Genomic DNA, 14958 nt, shown 5'->3' with positions numbered 1-14958 from the left:
TGTCAGTGAGGGGTTTTGACTGTCAAGGTAAGGAGGCTGATGTCTAGTGTCTGACTTCTTCGGTTCCCTGTTCTTCTTGTGAAACTTTCCATATTGAGTAGAGCTTACAGTGAAGACTAATTAAAGCAGCATAAGTATATTCTTCTATAGAACTGATGAATTCTAGTGGTGCAAGCTAATGCAAGATAATAATTTGTGTATTTAAAAATGTTTTCAGCGTTCAGTGTTCAGTTCCATTGATCATGTGTAACAAATACAAACGGAGATTCTGAGCATGGTAAAGGCCTTATGTTTGCATTCCTCTCTTGCTTGGCCATCCTTTAGCAGGACTCTTTTTTTTCTGTTTATTGACAGTACTCTTTAGACCTTTGTAAAAATTATAATGTACACATCACCAGCATATATTTGGTTGCATAATGAGAGTAGGTTTTTAGTAAATGTAGCCAGAAGGAAATATAAAAATTCATTGCACTAGTTTTAATGCTTTGGGTAAAATAGGTTTGTTCTATGAACCTTGAATTACATAAGACAGAGTGCTGTGTTTAGGAGACATAAAAGGAGATTAAAAGTCACGAGAAGCAGCATAGCATCTCCTTGGAGAGCGCTTCCCTCTCTGTCTGCTGGAGGAAGAAGCAGGTATTACTGTCATTCGCCCTGCTCTGATGCTGAGAAATGTCAGTTGTGGTTACTTGGAGAATTTTGGCAATGATACACAATTTTCCTTGAGGAAAATAAAAATAGATGTCATATATTGGAATTGGTCACATTGCTTTTATTTCCATTTTCCCTAAAAGTCAGCTTTCTCCTTCCTTTCCCAGCAATTGTAGCTTCTTTGGTTCTTAGCTTAGAGGGTAGGAAGAAGTCAGTTAGCCAAGACTGAGTAAATGTCACTTATTTTTCTTTTTATGTTTACTTGTTGAAGACATGGCACTGGCCCCAACCTTAACCAAACACAGACATTCAGGAGAGTTGGCATGGACTGTGTCACTGTGTGCTGAGAAGAGTTCCAAGCATATTGGTGTAGCCCGAGTATGAACGAAGGAGTCTTCTAACCTTACCTAAAACTAAGGGTTTTTATGAAAACTTGAGGAGCCCAGCCTCATGGCTGAAGAAGCCTTTTTATTCCTCAGTGGGTGATGGCTGGGTCTGAAATGCACAAATAGACGTTGGGTGGACTGCCTTACTGCATGACCTGGCCTTTTCTATTAACCCCTTCACTTTCCTGTAACCTCTTATCTCCCAAAACGAAGGGCCAAAATCAATCATGTCAGTGAGCTTGCCATCACCACGTCACTCCCACGCAGCAAAGAAGTTCTTGCTCTTAATTTCTAGAACAATCCACATTGATGGTGGTAGCTGTCTTTACCATTTATTTCTCATGAACAATCTGGGATTATGTTTTAAACATCTCTTTCTTCTCTTCTTCTAAGAATCCAGTGTACTTGAAAATGTAGTCTTCCTCCACTGCACCTGGCTTTGCTCTTGTTAAAGGACATGTTCCTCATGTTGTGTTGTATCTTTCTCTGGTTTCCCCTAGGAAATGTTTAAGGTACATTCATGGCTGTTTTTGTGTGCATCTGTGATGTGTGTCACATGCTGTATTGTTCACAGTACTTAGGGGAAAGGAACCATTGCTATCTATGCCTATATAGAAAGAGACTATAAGAGGAAATGGGTCACATGGTTATGAAGTCTGTTTAGTACCTAAGTCCACAGACAGCAGACTGAGGTCCCAGGTGGAGCAAAGATAGAGGTTTCCTCTTCATCCATAGGTTTGAGGCACGGCAGGTCTGATGGGATTCCTAGTTTGAAAACCAGCAGGCTCAAGACTGAGAAAGAACCAGTGTTACACTTTGAATCAGAAGGGAGGAGAAATTCCTTCACACTTGAAAGAAAGTCATCGTTTGTTCTTTTTGTGCCTTTAATCGACTGGATAGTGTCCACCATTTAATCCTGACAAAAATACAAGTCACAATACTCTGAAGAAGGTTCTACTGCTTAGCTCACTAAGGCAAGCAACTGTGGATATGGTTCTGTCGCGTAGCAAATCTACCTTTACTACTCACTGTTTACCAATAAGCACTTGGTCAACCTCACTTTCCTCAGGTAACACTGCATGAAGTCTGCGGCCACACTCACAGCTGGTATCTCCAGGGTACTGGTGTGATTTCTACAAATAACACAAGCTGGACAAAAGTTTCTTAAATGGCATAGTGTTTGTTTATGACCTACACACATCCTGGATATTTAAAATCATGTTTAGGTTCTTTTGAATATCTGATGCAGCATAAATGCTATATAAATATTTGTTTTACTCAGTTGTTTAATGATGACAAAAATGTCAATGCTCATCAGATAAACATTATTTGAAAGCTCTTTTTGATCAAAGACCATATGAATATTTGAATGCAGAGCCCAAAGTTGGCAATAGCTTACAAGTCACTTTAATAATTAAATGAAACAATTTGTGAAAAATACTCACTAAAGAACTTATTATTTGGGTGCACAGAAAATTCAGGCCCATAATGGTAAAGATTTGGTCCCAAGACCACACAGTGGATGGTAAAAATGAGCTTTGAACTTAATGTTGTCTTCTTCTGAAGTCAGATGAGTACCATGCCTCCTGTTAACCTCTGGAGGGACCATTATTATGTACTGAGTGAGCCTCTCATGTGCTTCCAGGTGCTAATCCTTAATCTCTCACTTGCCAAAAGGCTTTAGAGAAGGTATAGAACGTCTTTGTTCATGTGCTTCTTCATTTTTAAAACAGGAATAGCATCTTTCATAGAATAGCAAAGAAGGTAAATTGTTTCTAGAAATTATGTCTTTATTTGTGAGTTTTAAATGATAGAATTCCAGACCCCAAAAGATTAACAGAGAGATTTCTTTTTTTTTAATTGAATATTTTTTATTTACATTTCAAGTGTTATCCCCTTTCCTGGTTTCCCATCCATAAACCCCCTAACCCATCTCCCTACCTCTTCTTCTACGAGGGTGTTTCCCCACCCCACCCCAGCCCACCCCGTCCTACCTCCCTGCCCTGACATTCCCCTACACTGGTACATTGAGCCTTGGCAGGACCAAGGGGTTGACAGAGTGGTTTCTACATTTACTCTCAAATTATGATATTTGACACTTGGATTTAAGGATGATGTAGGAAATAATTGGAAATACTCAATATATATTAATAATCTTAATGGTAGAGATAGCTTTCTATTGCAACAGATTTGTTAAGAGTTTGGAGAGAGTAAAGAAATCATGGGTTTTGTTTAGAATATTTATGTATCTTTAAATGAGTTGGAACTCATGTATAAGAGGAACTTGTAAGAGATTAATGCTGTGCCTGTGCAGTGGGGTTATGATGGAAGATTTCCCTTTTTAGTGCATAAGAAGATATAGAAATTTAAAATGTTATATATTTCTTACAATTTGTCAACAACAAACATCTGAAAAGGTATGAGCCATGAAGAACTCTTTTCCTACATATGCACTTGTTATTAGACAAATAGATCTGCTTGAAGTTCTGAGCACCATGGCAAAAGGCACCATGGAAATGCATCATTGGGGTAGAAGCCTGTAAGTGTCGACTCGGTGCTTGTCCTTCTGTGGATTAGGTGCCACATGCTTCAGTGTGCTGTGTTCTTTCACCCAGTTTGCAATAATCACGGTTTTGTAGAAAGGGCTGGAATCTTACTAATGTTTCTAGGAGATAAATGAGAGGTTGGTTTCAGTTGGCCATTATGGAACAAAAGTCCAAGAGAAAATCATATCTCTTTCCTTTCTCCAACATTTTTATATCCACCGAATAATATTAAAAAATAACATTAAGGGCAGGCTTCTTAGAGAACCTTGAAGTTTCATATATAGACTAAAGGGAATATGGCAACAGAGGGAGAAAACTGTGAAAACTTGTAAGACAAGTGTGTATCATCATGTTACCTTTTGCTATCTAAGCTAACTGTCAATTTCCTGTAAATTTTAACATATAGCAATGGCTACAACTTTGTCTTCTCTACCAATTGTATTATCTGTAGCCCATTTGCCTTCTAAAAGTTGGAGTCTTTTCAGAATAGGCAACAATTATGAATATTATTATGTGAGAACTATTGAAAAAAGATAAAAATTATATAGGAAATGTTAGATGCTATCTCTTCCATAAGATAACAGCTACTTATTATATCATTTTATTTTGAGAGATTTACAAAAGTTTTTTTTTTAACTTTTTGGCAATTGGCATGAACATTACTCAGAGGAAAAACTAATCACTAGGAAGCCAAGGACTGGAAAGATTTTTCAGTCAATAAAGCACTTACTTTGTAGGCTTGAAGACCTTAGTTCAGATTGCCAGCACTTGTAAAAAATCCAGCCATAGTTGTGCATGCCTGTAACACCAGGACAGAGAATTTAGAGACAAAAGGATACTGAAGCGGTTGCTGGCCATCCAATCTAGTTGAATTGGTGAGCTCCATATTTCTTAAGAAATCCCTTTACCAGGACACTGTTGTTAGGACAAAACGACAACCAACAGATTGGGAAAAGATCTTTACCAATCCTACAGCAGATAGAGGCCTTATATCCAAAATATACAAAGAACTCAAGAAGTTATACTGCAGGGAGACAAATAACCCTATTAAAAATGGGGTTCAGAGCTAAACAAAGAATTCACAGCTGAGGAATGCCAAATGGCTGAGAAACACCTAAAGAAATGTTCCACATCTTTAGTCATAAGGGAAATGCAAATCAAAACAACCCTGAGATTTCACCTCACACCAGTGAGAATGGCTTAGATCAAAAACTCAGGTTACAGCAAATGCTGGCGAGGATGTGAAGAAAGAGGAACACTCCTCCATTGTTGGTGGGATTGCAGACTGGTACAACTATTCTGGAAATCAGTCTGGAGGTTCCTCAGAAAATTGGACATTGAACTACCTGAGGATCCAGCTATACCTCTCTTGGGCATATACCCAAAAGATGCCCCAACATATAACAAAGACACGTGCTCCACTATGTTCATAGCAGCCTTATTTATAATAGCCAGAAGCTGGAAAGAACCCAGATGCCCTTCAACAGAGGAATGGATACAGAAAATGTGGTACATCTACACAAGGGAATATTACTCAGCTATCAAAAACAATGACTTTATGAAATTCATAGGCAAATGGTTGGAACTGGAAAATATCATCCTGAGTGAGGTAACCCAATCACAGAAAAACACACATGGTATGCACTCATTGATAAGTGGCTATTAGCCCAAATGCTTGAATTGCCCTAAATGCACAGAACACATGAAACTCAAGAGGGATGATCAAAATGTGAATGCTTCACTCCTTCTTTAAAAGGGGAACATGAATACCCTTGGCAGGGAATAGGGAGGCAAAGTTTAGAACAGAGGCAGAAGGAACACCCATTCATAGCCTGCCCCACATGTGGCCCATACATATACAGCCACCCAATTAGACAAGATGGATGAAGCAAAGAAGTGCAGGCCGACAGGAGCCGGATGTAGATCTCTCCTGAGAGACACAGCCAGAATACAGCAAATACATAGGCAAATGCCAGCAGCAAACCACTGAACTGAGATCGGGACCCCCGTTGAAGGAATCAGAGAAAGAACTGGAAGAGCTTGAAGGGGCTCGAGACCCCTTATGTACAACAATGCCAACCAACCAGAGCTTCCAGGGACTAAGCCACTACCTAAAGACTATACATGGACTGACCCTGGACTCTGACCTCATAGGTAGCAATGAATATCCTAGTAAGAGCACCAGTGGAAGGGGAAGCCCTGGGTCCTGCTAAGACTGAACCCCCAGTGAACGTGATTGTTGGGGGGAGGGTAGTAATGGGGGGAGGATGGGAAGGGGAACACCCATATAGAGGGGGAGGGGGAAGGGTTAGGGGCATGTTGACCGGGAAACTGGGAAGAGGAATAACAATCAAAATGTAAATAAGAAATACTCAAGTTAATAAAGATTAAAAAAAAGAAAACCCTTTATCATAAATAAGGAGGAAAGTGATTGAGAAGGACATTAAACTTTACATACATGTATGTGCACATATATGTACACACATACAAACACTTATACAAACCTATGCACATATGCATAAACACATAGTTTTATAGGAAATCAAGAAGTTTATTGTAATCAAGAAGGAAGATACATTGATCTTGAAAATCTTATTTGCTTTGACTAAATACATAAGACTAAGTAAGAGGTGTAATTCAATTAGAAATGAGAAATACAGATTTCAAGCAGATTCTGGTTGAATTCCAGTGACTCTTACAGGATTGGATAGCTAGAGAGAGTGTTAGAGGACAGGTTCATGGAGTGGCAGTAGACTGACAGCCTGCTGCTGGGTAGCACTGTCAAGGTACAATCAGAAAACGAGGATGGAATAATTCTGAGTATGATAACGATTGTTTTCAACCTCATTATTAAAATTTATTTATTTTTTAAATTTTGTTTTATTTATAGTCTGGTTGTTATCCCCATCCTAGCGTACCCTCTTACTGTTCCTCACTCCATACCTCCTCCCTCCTTCTCCAAGAGGATGTCCTCATCCCTCCACCCCCACCCTACCAGACCTCCCCAGTTCCCGGGGTCTCGATTCTCTTGAGGTTTATGTGCATCTTCTCTCCCTGAGGCCAGACCAGACAGTCTTCTTCTGTATATGTGCCAGGGGCCTCATATCAGCTGGTGTATGCTAGTAATTTTTTTCACAGCGATGAATTAAAAACCTAATATACAGGATAAATTCACACGAGCAAGTACCTCAGGAATGTAAATATATATATTTACACACACACACAAATATACACATGCATAAACACACAGATATAATGTAGTGAGTTATATTTTATGTATGGTGATTTGAATGATTATGGCTGATATAAGCTCATGTAATTGGTACTTGGTCCACAGTTGGTAGAAATGTTTGAGAAGGTTTAGGAGGTGTGGCCTAATTGGAAGAGATGTGTCACTAGGGACAAGTTTGGGGGCTTCAAATGACTTAGGGTGTTCCCATAGTCGTCATACTCTTTGCCTCCAACCTGTAGTTCAAAATGTAAGCTCTCAGCTGTTACTGCTACCATGCCTCTACTCCATTGTCATGAACTAAACATCTGAAAATTTAAGCTAGTTATTTCATACATTGCCTTGGTTCTGGTATTTTATCATAGCAATAGAAAAGTAATTAAGACAAATGGTATTATTTTTGAGCTTCTCTTTTAGTTGTAGCTACAACCTACTTTGAAGTAGTGCAAGTGAATATCAAGAGGGTATTCTTGTAAGGTGAGGAGTAAGAATGACTAAAATATGAAACATATTTTTCAGAATCTATTGCATGAATTTTCTCAAAACTTACTCACTTATCTAAGTAATTGTTATCACCCATTTTATGGATGTATAGTTCAATAAATTGTTAGCTTTACACTTTTCTGCAGTACTGTAAATAATCCTGATTGTTGAATAGTCCATAGACTAGGGGCCAAATACTAATAGCAAACAATGCTCACAGATTCATAGGCATCCCATGCCTCTACTGCACAATCACACGCCACCAGACTCACAGAAAGCATGTTTGTTCTTTAAAACAAGGGTCTTCTTCTAATATTCTGCACACAGCATGTGATAAATTAATCTTTTCTAAAGAGATACATGCTTTTGTAAAAAGGATCCTTACTCTAAATTCACACATGCATGGTCAAATCAAGACTTTTCTTTGCCCCTTATAAGGGGGAAAGTATAATCAGATGTTCCCAGCTTACAAGCAACCTGTTCCACAGTTCAGACAGGCTAGTAATGAATGAATGGTTGTCCTCTGAGTATTTATTTAGGAAAAATACTGATTCATACAGCATTTGCCATGGCTTCAGGACTTATCTAGGCTCTAGAGATAGAAATGGTATTAAACAAGACACAGTCTATTTACATAGACTCACACACTGGTTCTTAGAAGTATAACTCTTAGAATTGTGTCTAACACATAACATGGATCAATATTTGCCAAGCAATATTCTTAAAGAGTGGCCCTGTTATTTTCAAACATGTTCATTCATTCACAACTCACAGCTTCTGGACTAAACAAAGTTCATGGGGGAGGTCTAGGTAAGAAAACACACTGCCTTATATACATTCTTATGCAGTTCATTAGTCTTCCTGGGCGCCTACTTCAAGCACAGAATCGTCTTTCTGCTTGCTTTCATCTTTGCTGTGTGGCCATGGCAAGCTAAGGTCATGTGATCCTCAGCTAAAAATAATGAAGATATGATAATATCCTAATTCTCACAGAGCACAGCATAACTTAGTAAATTAATGTTTGCACAGTGCTTAGAAATCTGAGGTTGAAAATTGCTAAGAGAAATGTACAGAACTATTATTGCTACTAAAATTATGATAGACAATTTCTTCCCTACCAAAAAAGAAGACTTCAGCATGTCGGTGTTTAAAACTGTAAAATTCTACATTTGTGAAAGGTGTATGCCACATTCAAACAAAAGGATATTCAGTATATATATCTAAATGAAAATGATATCATTATCATATGATAAAAAGTTGCCAAGGTATCACTATTTGGGGAAAGTAAATGGCATTTAAGACCTCAGATTCAGGAGTCTGGACAGATGGATGATTACCTCTTGTTATGTAAGAGATAGGTGATAACCCAAGTGTAATGGCTTCCAAAGTTCTGATATTTGCCTCTTCTTGTTAGCTAGTGTTTGGTTTGGGGCAGTAACAACTCACTTTAATTCTAAGGATAAGAACCAGTTGGTGGGAGAGTGAAGGGTGGTTTTGGGTGTGTGGTGTTGGGCTTGGCTCCTTAGTTACTCTCATCCATGCTTCAGCATGTGGCCTGACAAAGGGCAGGCCACGAATGTCTCCTGTCAGGAGCTGTGATTTCAGAACAGGTCTGTGTGTGCTCTTCCTGGAATGTGAGATCTTCACACAGCTCTCTGTACCATCTAGAGTGTTAAGGATCATCACTGTGCTCCTTAGAGGATGGAGTTTAAGCTGTAAAATTTCAGGGAGAATAAATTAACACTATTTATTCACTTAACAAATTTATAGTGAGCACCAACCATCGATTCCATCTCGTAAGGATGATTCAGAATACTCATAAGCTTGGCTTCCATGGCCTCCATTTCAGTAAGGAAGAAGATGATAGATAATGAACATATATTTTATCAAAGGACAATGTCATGAAAGAAACAAAATAAAGTCATTTAGGGTGGAGATGGCAACCTTTTAGATATGTAGATAGAATCAGCTGGAGGATTACCACATATTCTTAATGTGACTTCCAATTTCAGAGTGTGAGACTCTTTCATGGTGTTTGTGATTATAGCAAAAACATGAAAGGTGTGAATGTTTTCAGTCAGCTATCTCAGGTCCTTCTATTCTGACAGGACCTGACTGTTCAGAATTCTACTGAGAGAGAATTTCACAAGATAGCTAGCTTTGCCAGAAAGTTTGAAGAAAACCACCTGGGCCCCAGCTCAAGATTTTTATTTTGGTTAATAAAAAAATTTAAGAATTGAGGTAGAACTTGAGGACATTTTTATTAGAGTTAAAAGGAAAACAGCAGGCCAGGTAAACTGCCCACTGCCCGGAGAAGGGAAATCTGACAGAGAAGAAGAGAAGACCTGTTTGTGAGCTGCTACACAGTGGAGTGCTGATAGGGAGAGCTTCAGAGGGGAAGATGGAGGAGTTCAGCGTGTCCCAGGGATCTGCTTAGAGCACGCTCAGCATCTAAAAGAAAAGGGGAGAAGGACATAGACAAAAAAGTTTCTCTTCTCCATTATAAAACATGGGAATATGGCAGCAGGAGGCGTGGAGTCTCTGGGAAGGAAAAGTATTTACCTCATTGAAGAGACGATTTCCTTCCATGTCCACAGTACAGTTTAGATGAACCGTTCTTTCTTCCTGAGTGATGGCATCCTCACCAGAAGATTGGCAGCCTGGTCTTCCTGATAGGCGTTCTGTTGGCTAGGCCATTGGCAGTTGAAAATGGATTGATTCTTAAAGGTAGGTACAATGGTGAGTGACGGTTCTGTCCTTAGAGCTAGTCAGAATACCAAGTGTCCTGCACAAAAGGCTAGAGGTTGAGTCCTTCCTTGAACTAGGAAATAGCTTTGCCTTAATGGGCTTTACCAAAGCCCTGACCAAGACGACTGTACCACCCTCCTTTGTGAGGCAGTAACCTTAAACCCACCAGAGAGTAGATACAGCCCATTTTCACCTTGAAAATCCAGAAATCCAGTTCCAAAGCTGCTCAGGCAGAGTGCTCATTTATGAAGAGATAAGAAATCAGAGTTCCTTGTGGCTCTGCTGGTCTGAGAACCAAGGACATTTCCTGCTTCTAACCAAGGACAATAAAGGAATTGTTCACTTTGAGAGTCCCTGATTCTAAGCTATTTAGTCAGTGTCTCTCTCCTGTCCTCACCATTGGCTCACACCCATGAAGGCAGACAGAGGCACTGTGCTAGTCTGGTCCTGCTTTTCAGCCTTCTCCACTGGATAGCAATACTTGCAGTGATGAAGCTATGTGCTGTGCTGTTGTAACTTTTAATACTATTCTGTCTTGGAAATCTCTAATTTTCTAGGAAAACTGACATTTCTAGTAAAATGACAAACATCCTTGATGAATTTTGTATGTTGAAAACTTAAACCATAGTTGTTGTTTTTTTTCCTCTTATTGAAAATAGCTTTTGTCCCCCCTCATGTAACATATCCTGGTTACGGGTTCCCTCCCTGTACTCCTCACTGTTGGGTTTCAAACCTGGGACAGGTGGCTGAGGTGCCTGTTTAACATGTCAGAGTGGACCTGACCTTCAGGTTCTCCCTGCATCCCATAGTCCCTGCCTTTTAAAAAACCCCCTTCCCTGGCATACTTTATCCCCTACCCTAAACTTACCCAGCACAGGGGTGGGGGTGGGTTGGTGGGGAATCCTGGGCTCCTCCTCCCTATCCAATGCAACCATTTAGTTACAGGCTTTCCTTATACCTTTTGGACTCCTGGCTATTGCACCTGGTTGTAGTTTCTCTTTAGCTACTTTGAAAGTTCGTCTTTAGTTCATGCTTCTCCTTTTCTTCTTTTCTTCAACCCCCTAACACTTGGTAAGAGACAAAAAAAAAAAAAAAAAGGACAGAGAGAAAAGGGGAGAGATCCCTGAATAAAGTCATGGGCCAGAAAGGGGGTGACACTATTGTTATTATTAACTCCTGCTGATTAGGGGTATAGTCAGTTCCTTGGTGCGAATTCCTTTGATCTTTGCCATCAGGGTATCTAATTTCTCCTTTTTTCTTCTTAAGACTACTTAGCAAACTGCAGCCAACAGCAACAAATCAACAACCACACCACAGCCCCCTTATGGAGTGCTAGCTTTATGTGCCCTCAGAAAAGTTCCTAGGATTCCAAAGTTGCACAGTAGCAGACTCTCTGCAGCTGACAAAATCACACCCCTCCTAGAGCATGAGCTAAATCATAGTCAGCTGCTGTGGACAATCTGAAGCAGCCAATATCCACACCTGGAAATATATTCTTCCGTTTCCATTCCCCTGCTCTCCCCTCTTGCTTACCCTCCCCATGTCCCCACATGGCACAGTTTAGTCACGTCCACTCTGGGCTCTCCCTGATGGCGCTGCCTCTGGTTATGCTGTCCCACATATCTATAATAAATACTCTCCTCCACCATACCTAGGTGCAGTTATTCCCCAAACCCAGGACCAGTCATGTTTTTTGTTTCCTTTTTTTTTCCCCTTTATTCACTCACACTTCCCCTCCCATCCAGAACCAGCCCTTTTCTGTCTTTCCTTAGAAAACAGACTTTAAATTATTGGACTGAGCAGAGATCCCAATGGAGGAGTTAGAGAAAGGACTGAGGTAATCCCATAAGCAGAACAACAATATCAACCAACAAGACACCCCAGAGCTCCCGGGACTAAACCACTAACCAAAGAGTACACATGGAGGGACTCATGGCTCTAGCCGTATATGTAACAGAGGATGGGCCTTGTCAGGCATCAATGGGAGGAGAGGCTCTTGGACCTGTGAAGGGTGGGGAGGCGGGAGGGAGTGGGTGGGTGGGTGGGGGAGCACCCTCATGGAGTCATGGGGTGAGGTGGATGGGATTGGAGGTTTCCAGAGGGGAAATCGAGAAGGGGGATAATATTTAAAATGTAAATGAAGAAAATATCCAGTAAAAGAAAAGAAAAGGAAAACCAACTTTAAGATGTAATATAATATAATATAACAAGATAAAACAAACCCAATTTCTCAGAATAGGACAAAGCAAACACAAGAGAGAGAGAGAAAGAGAGAGAAGGAGGAGAGGGCAAGGAAGAGGGAGGGAGGTAGGGAGGGAGGGGGAGAGAGAGAGAGAGAGAGAGAGAGAGAGAGAGAGAGAGAGAGAGAGAGAGAGAGAGAACGCCCAAGAAAAGGCACAAGAAACAGATTAGAGGCAGAGAGACCTATTTGTTCACAGGGTCAGGAATCCCATAGAAACACTAAACTGGAAGCCATACTATATACCCAAAGAAACTGTAAGGTAAAAGAGAAAATACATAAATATAAATAAAATTAAATTTAAAAATATTAAAAAACAAAGCCATTGTGACATTATGAGACAGGAATCTTTCAGAGATGCCATTGAGTTCACTTTCTGTAAGGCATCTTGCCTAGACATTCAGCCTACCCTCAGTAGTGGTTTGTCTCTTTTGTGTTCCTACGTCCTCAGTGGGGGCTTATGTCATATTGCTTTGTACAATAATCAAACCTTAATTTTGATGGAGTTCCTGAATGCTATGTAAATATTAATAATAACATAAATAATATGAATTATTATTGTAGAACAAAAACATGCTTGAAACCTTTGACTTCTGTCATCTGTGAAGATTATTTAGTTTTGAAAACAGACATGCAGAACAGTGAGGAATAGCATGTGTGTTGTGCGTGCTGGGGTCACGGCCATTGTGAGGTAACCTGAAAATGGTGTATGGACTCCTCCGCTAGTCACCCTGTGCCTCTACAGAAGTGATGGCAGTCATTCATAGAGGATCATCTTTGCTTAGAGCTTGTCACAAGCTATTGTAGAGAATATTAGACAGGAGTCTAGGAATATTGGGGAATGCCCTGATCCCTGAAAAATAGCTGCAAACTAATGAAAAGGGTTTTAAGAAGCCATCCATTTCTCTCAGAAATTACTGACTTAAGCCATAAAGTGCATGGACTTAGAAACAAAAGTAAAGTTTTTATACCCACATTTTACCATCTTCTCCTCCAGATTAACTGTGAACAGTGTAAGAGGAAATGTGAAAGGGGTGGGGTCGGGGAGAAGGAAGAGGAGGCAGGAGACACAGACAGCGAAGGAAGTAGAGGAGGAGCAGCAGGAAGGAGAAGAGTCCAGATGCATCTTACAACCCATGGATTTCTATCTTTAAAATACCAGTTTATCTCGTACAATCTTCAGAGTTTGAAATTGACTGGTTTACTGTAAGAAGCATTTAGTAAATGCAATTTTTATTTTTAATAACTAAGTCTCAAATTTCATGTGAGATCTCACACCAGCCCTCCAATGTAATTAAGTTTATGGTTTTCTCAAGCACTTCAAAGACCCGTGATGTGCTGTTAACAACAATTTTTTTCCTGGATAAGGAGTAGGACACCACAGCAGTCATGCTGCAGCTGGCTGCTGTCTTCAGTAACACAGACGCCAAGTGATGCAGGGCACTTGATGTTTTGGTGTACTTTGTCTCAAAAGACTCGGGACAAAGAAGACTGTTCTACCTGAAAGTCTACAGTGATCAGATGCTGGTTTGTGTGTTTGAATGGAAAATATAAAGCAAAACTTGTGTGCAGGCTGGGGAGGGCATTTACACTGCACAGGTACTGCCGAGGGCTCAGTGTGGCTTTATGGCAGGGATGTGCCCCGGAGAGTACTGGGAGCTCCTCAGGGAAGCATGTCCCACGATTCCTTCTGAGCATCGCACACACACGCTCACTCACAGAAGGCTGCAGGTGCTCCTTTTTATGGTGCGATGTAAAGAGAAAATGTAAAATGGACAAGCTTCCCACAATCACGTTCCCTTCATCAGCTGTTATTGTTATTTCAGTGAGTCCACTAAAAAGAATTATCTGGAGCTTCTTGTCTTTGCTTCTTTGTGTACTTGATGAATATGATTACTGTTTTACTCCTGTATTTAAACCCCTCTGCCTAATCCCACATTCTGTCTAAAAGCCATGTCTGAGAGAACTTGTCCCTCTTCCTGTGATAGATTTTTTTTTTTAGAGATATGACTGCATTTAAGCAGGTGCAGTAAATGCATTTGGGTTGTTTTCACTGTCTTGTGCAAGTACAAAGTAGCCAAAATAATTTAACTAAGATTAATAGAGACCATTAGTAAAATAAATTTGTTTTATGAAAGAAGATCTCACACTAATTCGGCAGAGCCTTTTTTGACAAATGCACTGTACTCACTTATGTAGCACATCATTATATGCCTAGGAAGCAAACAAACATTTGTCAGGCTCTTTTCCAGAATTTTCTATTAACTGTCTTCTAATTTTTTCATGTGGCCTGCAAAGGGAATCAGATTTTACTTTTAAATAGAACAAAAGATTGGCCTGGTAGCACAAGGCCCAGTGATTTCTTTCAGGATCACAAGAAATCTTTCCTTAATTTTCTTCTGGAATTGTTCTTAGTCTTATAATTTTTTTCACTTTAGAGTTTAAAGCATCCTATTCAAAATGGCCACCATAGAGGGGAGGAGGGAGCGAAGGAAAATAATAAAGAACAGTGGCAACCGACTTGGTGCTGTATAAATAAGCGCATTTGCTGTGTCTCTTCTGCAGTTTTTATGTCCCACTGATGAGAGAACTGGTTTGAGATGTAAATTGCTTCCCTTTGATTGAACCAGGGAGGAGATGTCATGTAACTCATCTCATCAGCATAGAGCATTGTGC

The 14958-nt window shown here is 40.0% G+C and overlaps 1 protein-coding gene and 1 long non-coding RNA gene across 2 annotated transcripts in view; one reads left to right on the top strand and one right to left on the bottom strand.

Moving 5' to 3' along the window:
* Positions 1 to 14958, top strand: part of Zbtb20 (zinc finger and BTB domain containing 20) — a 739052-nt gene that overhangs the window by 199288 nt on the left and 524806 nt on the right.
* LOC120095547 (uncharacterized) lies at positions 2807 to 10362 on the bottom strand. The gene is made up of 3 exons (XR_015633458.1): positions 9858 to 10362; positions 4314 to 4382; positions 2807 to 3702 (listed from the first exon to the last, which is right to left on the bottom strand). It is a non-coding gene; the product is annotated as an uncharacterized LOC120095547 (long non-coding RNA).

This window comes from Rattus norvegicus, chromosome 11, assembly GCF_021556685.1.
Source record: "Rattus norvegicus strain SHRSP/BbbUtx chromosome 11, alternate assembly SHRSP_T2T, whole genome shotgun sequence".
Classification (NCBI taxonomy): domain Eukaryota; kingdom Metazoa; phylum Chordata; class Mammalia; order Rodentia; family Muridae; genus Rattus; species Rattus norvegicus.
Note: the sequence above shows the minus strand (reverse complement) of the source record. Positions and strands in the feature narration are given on the sequence as shown.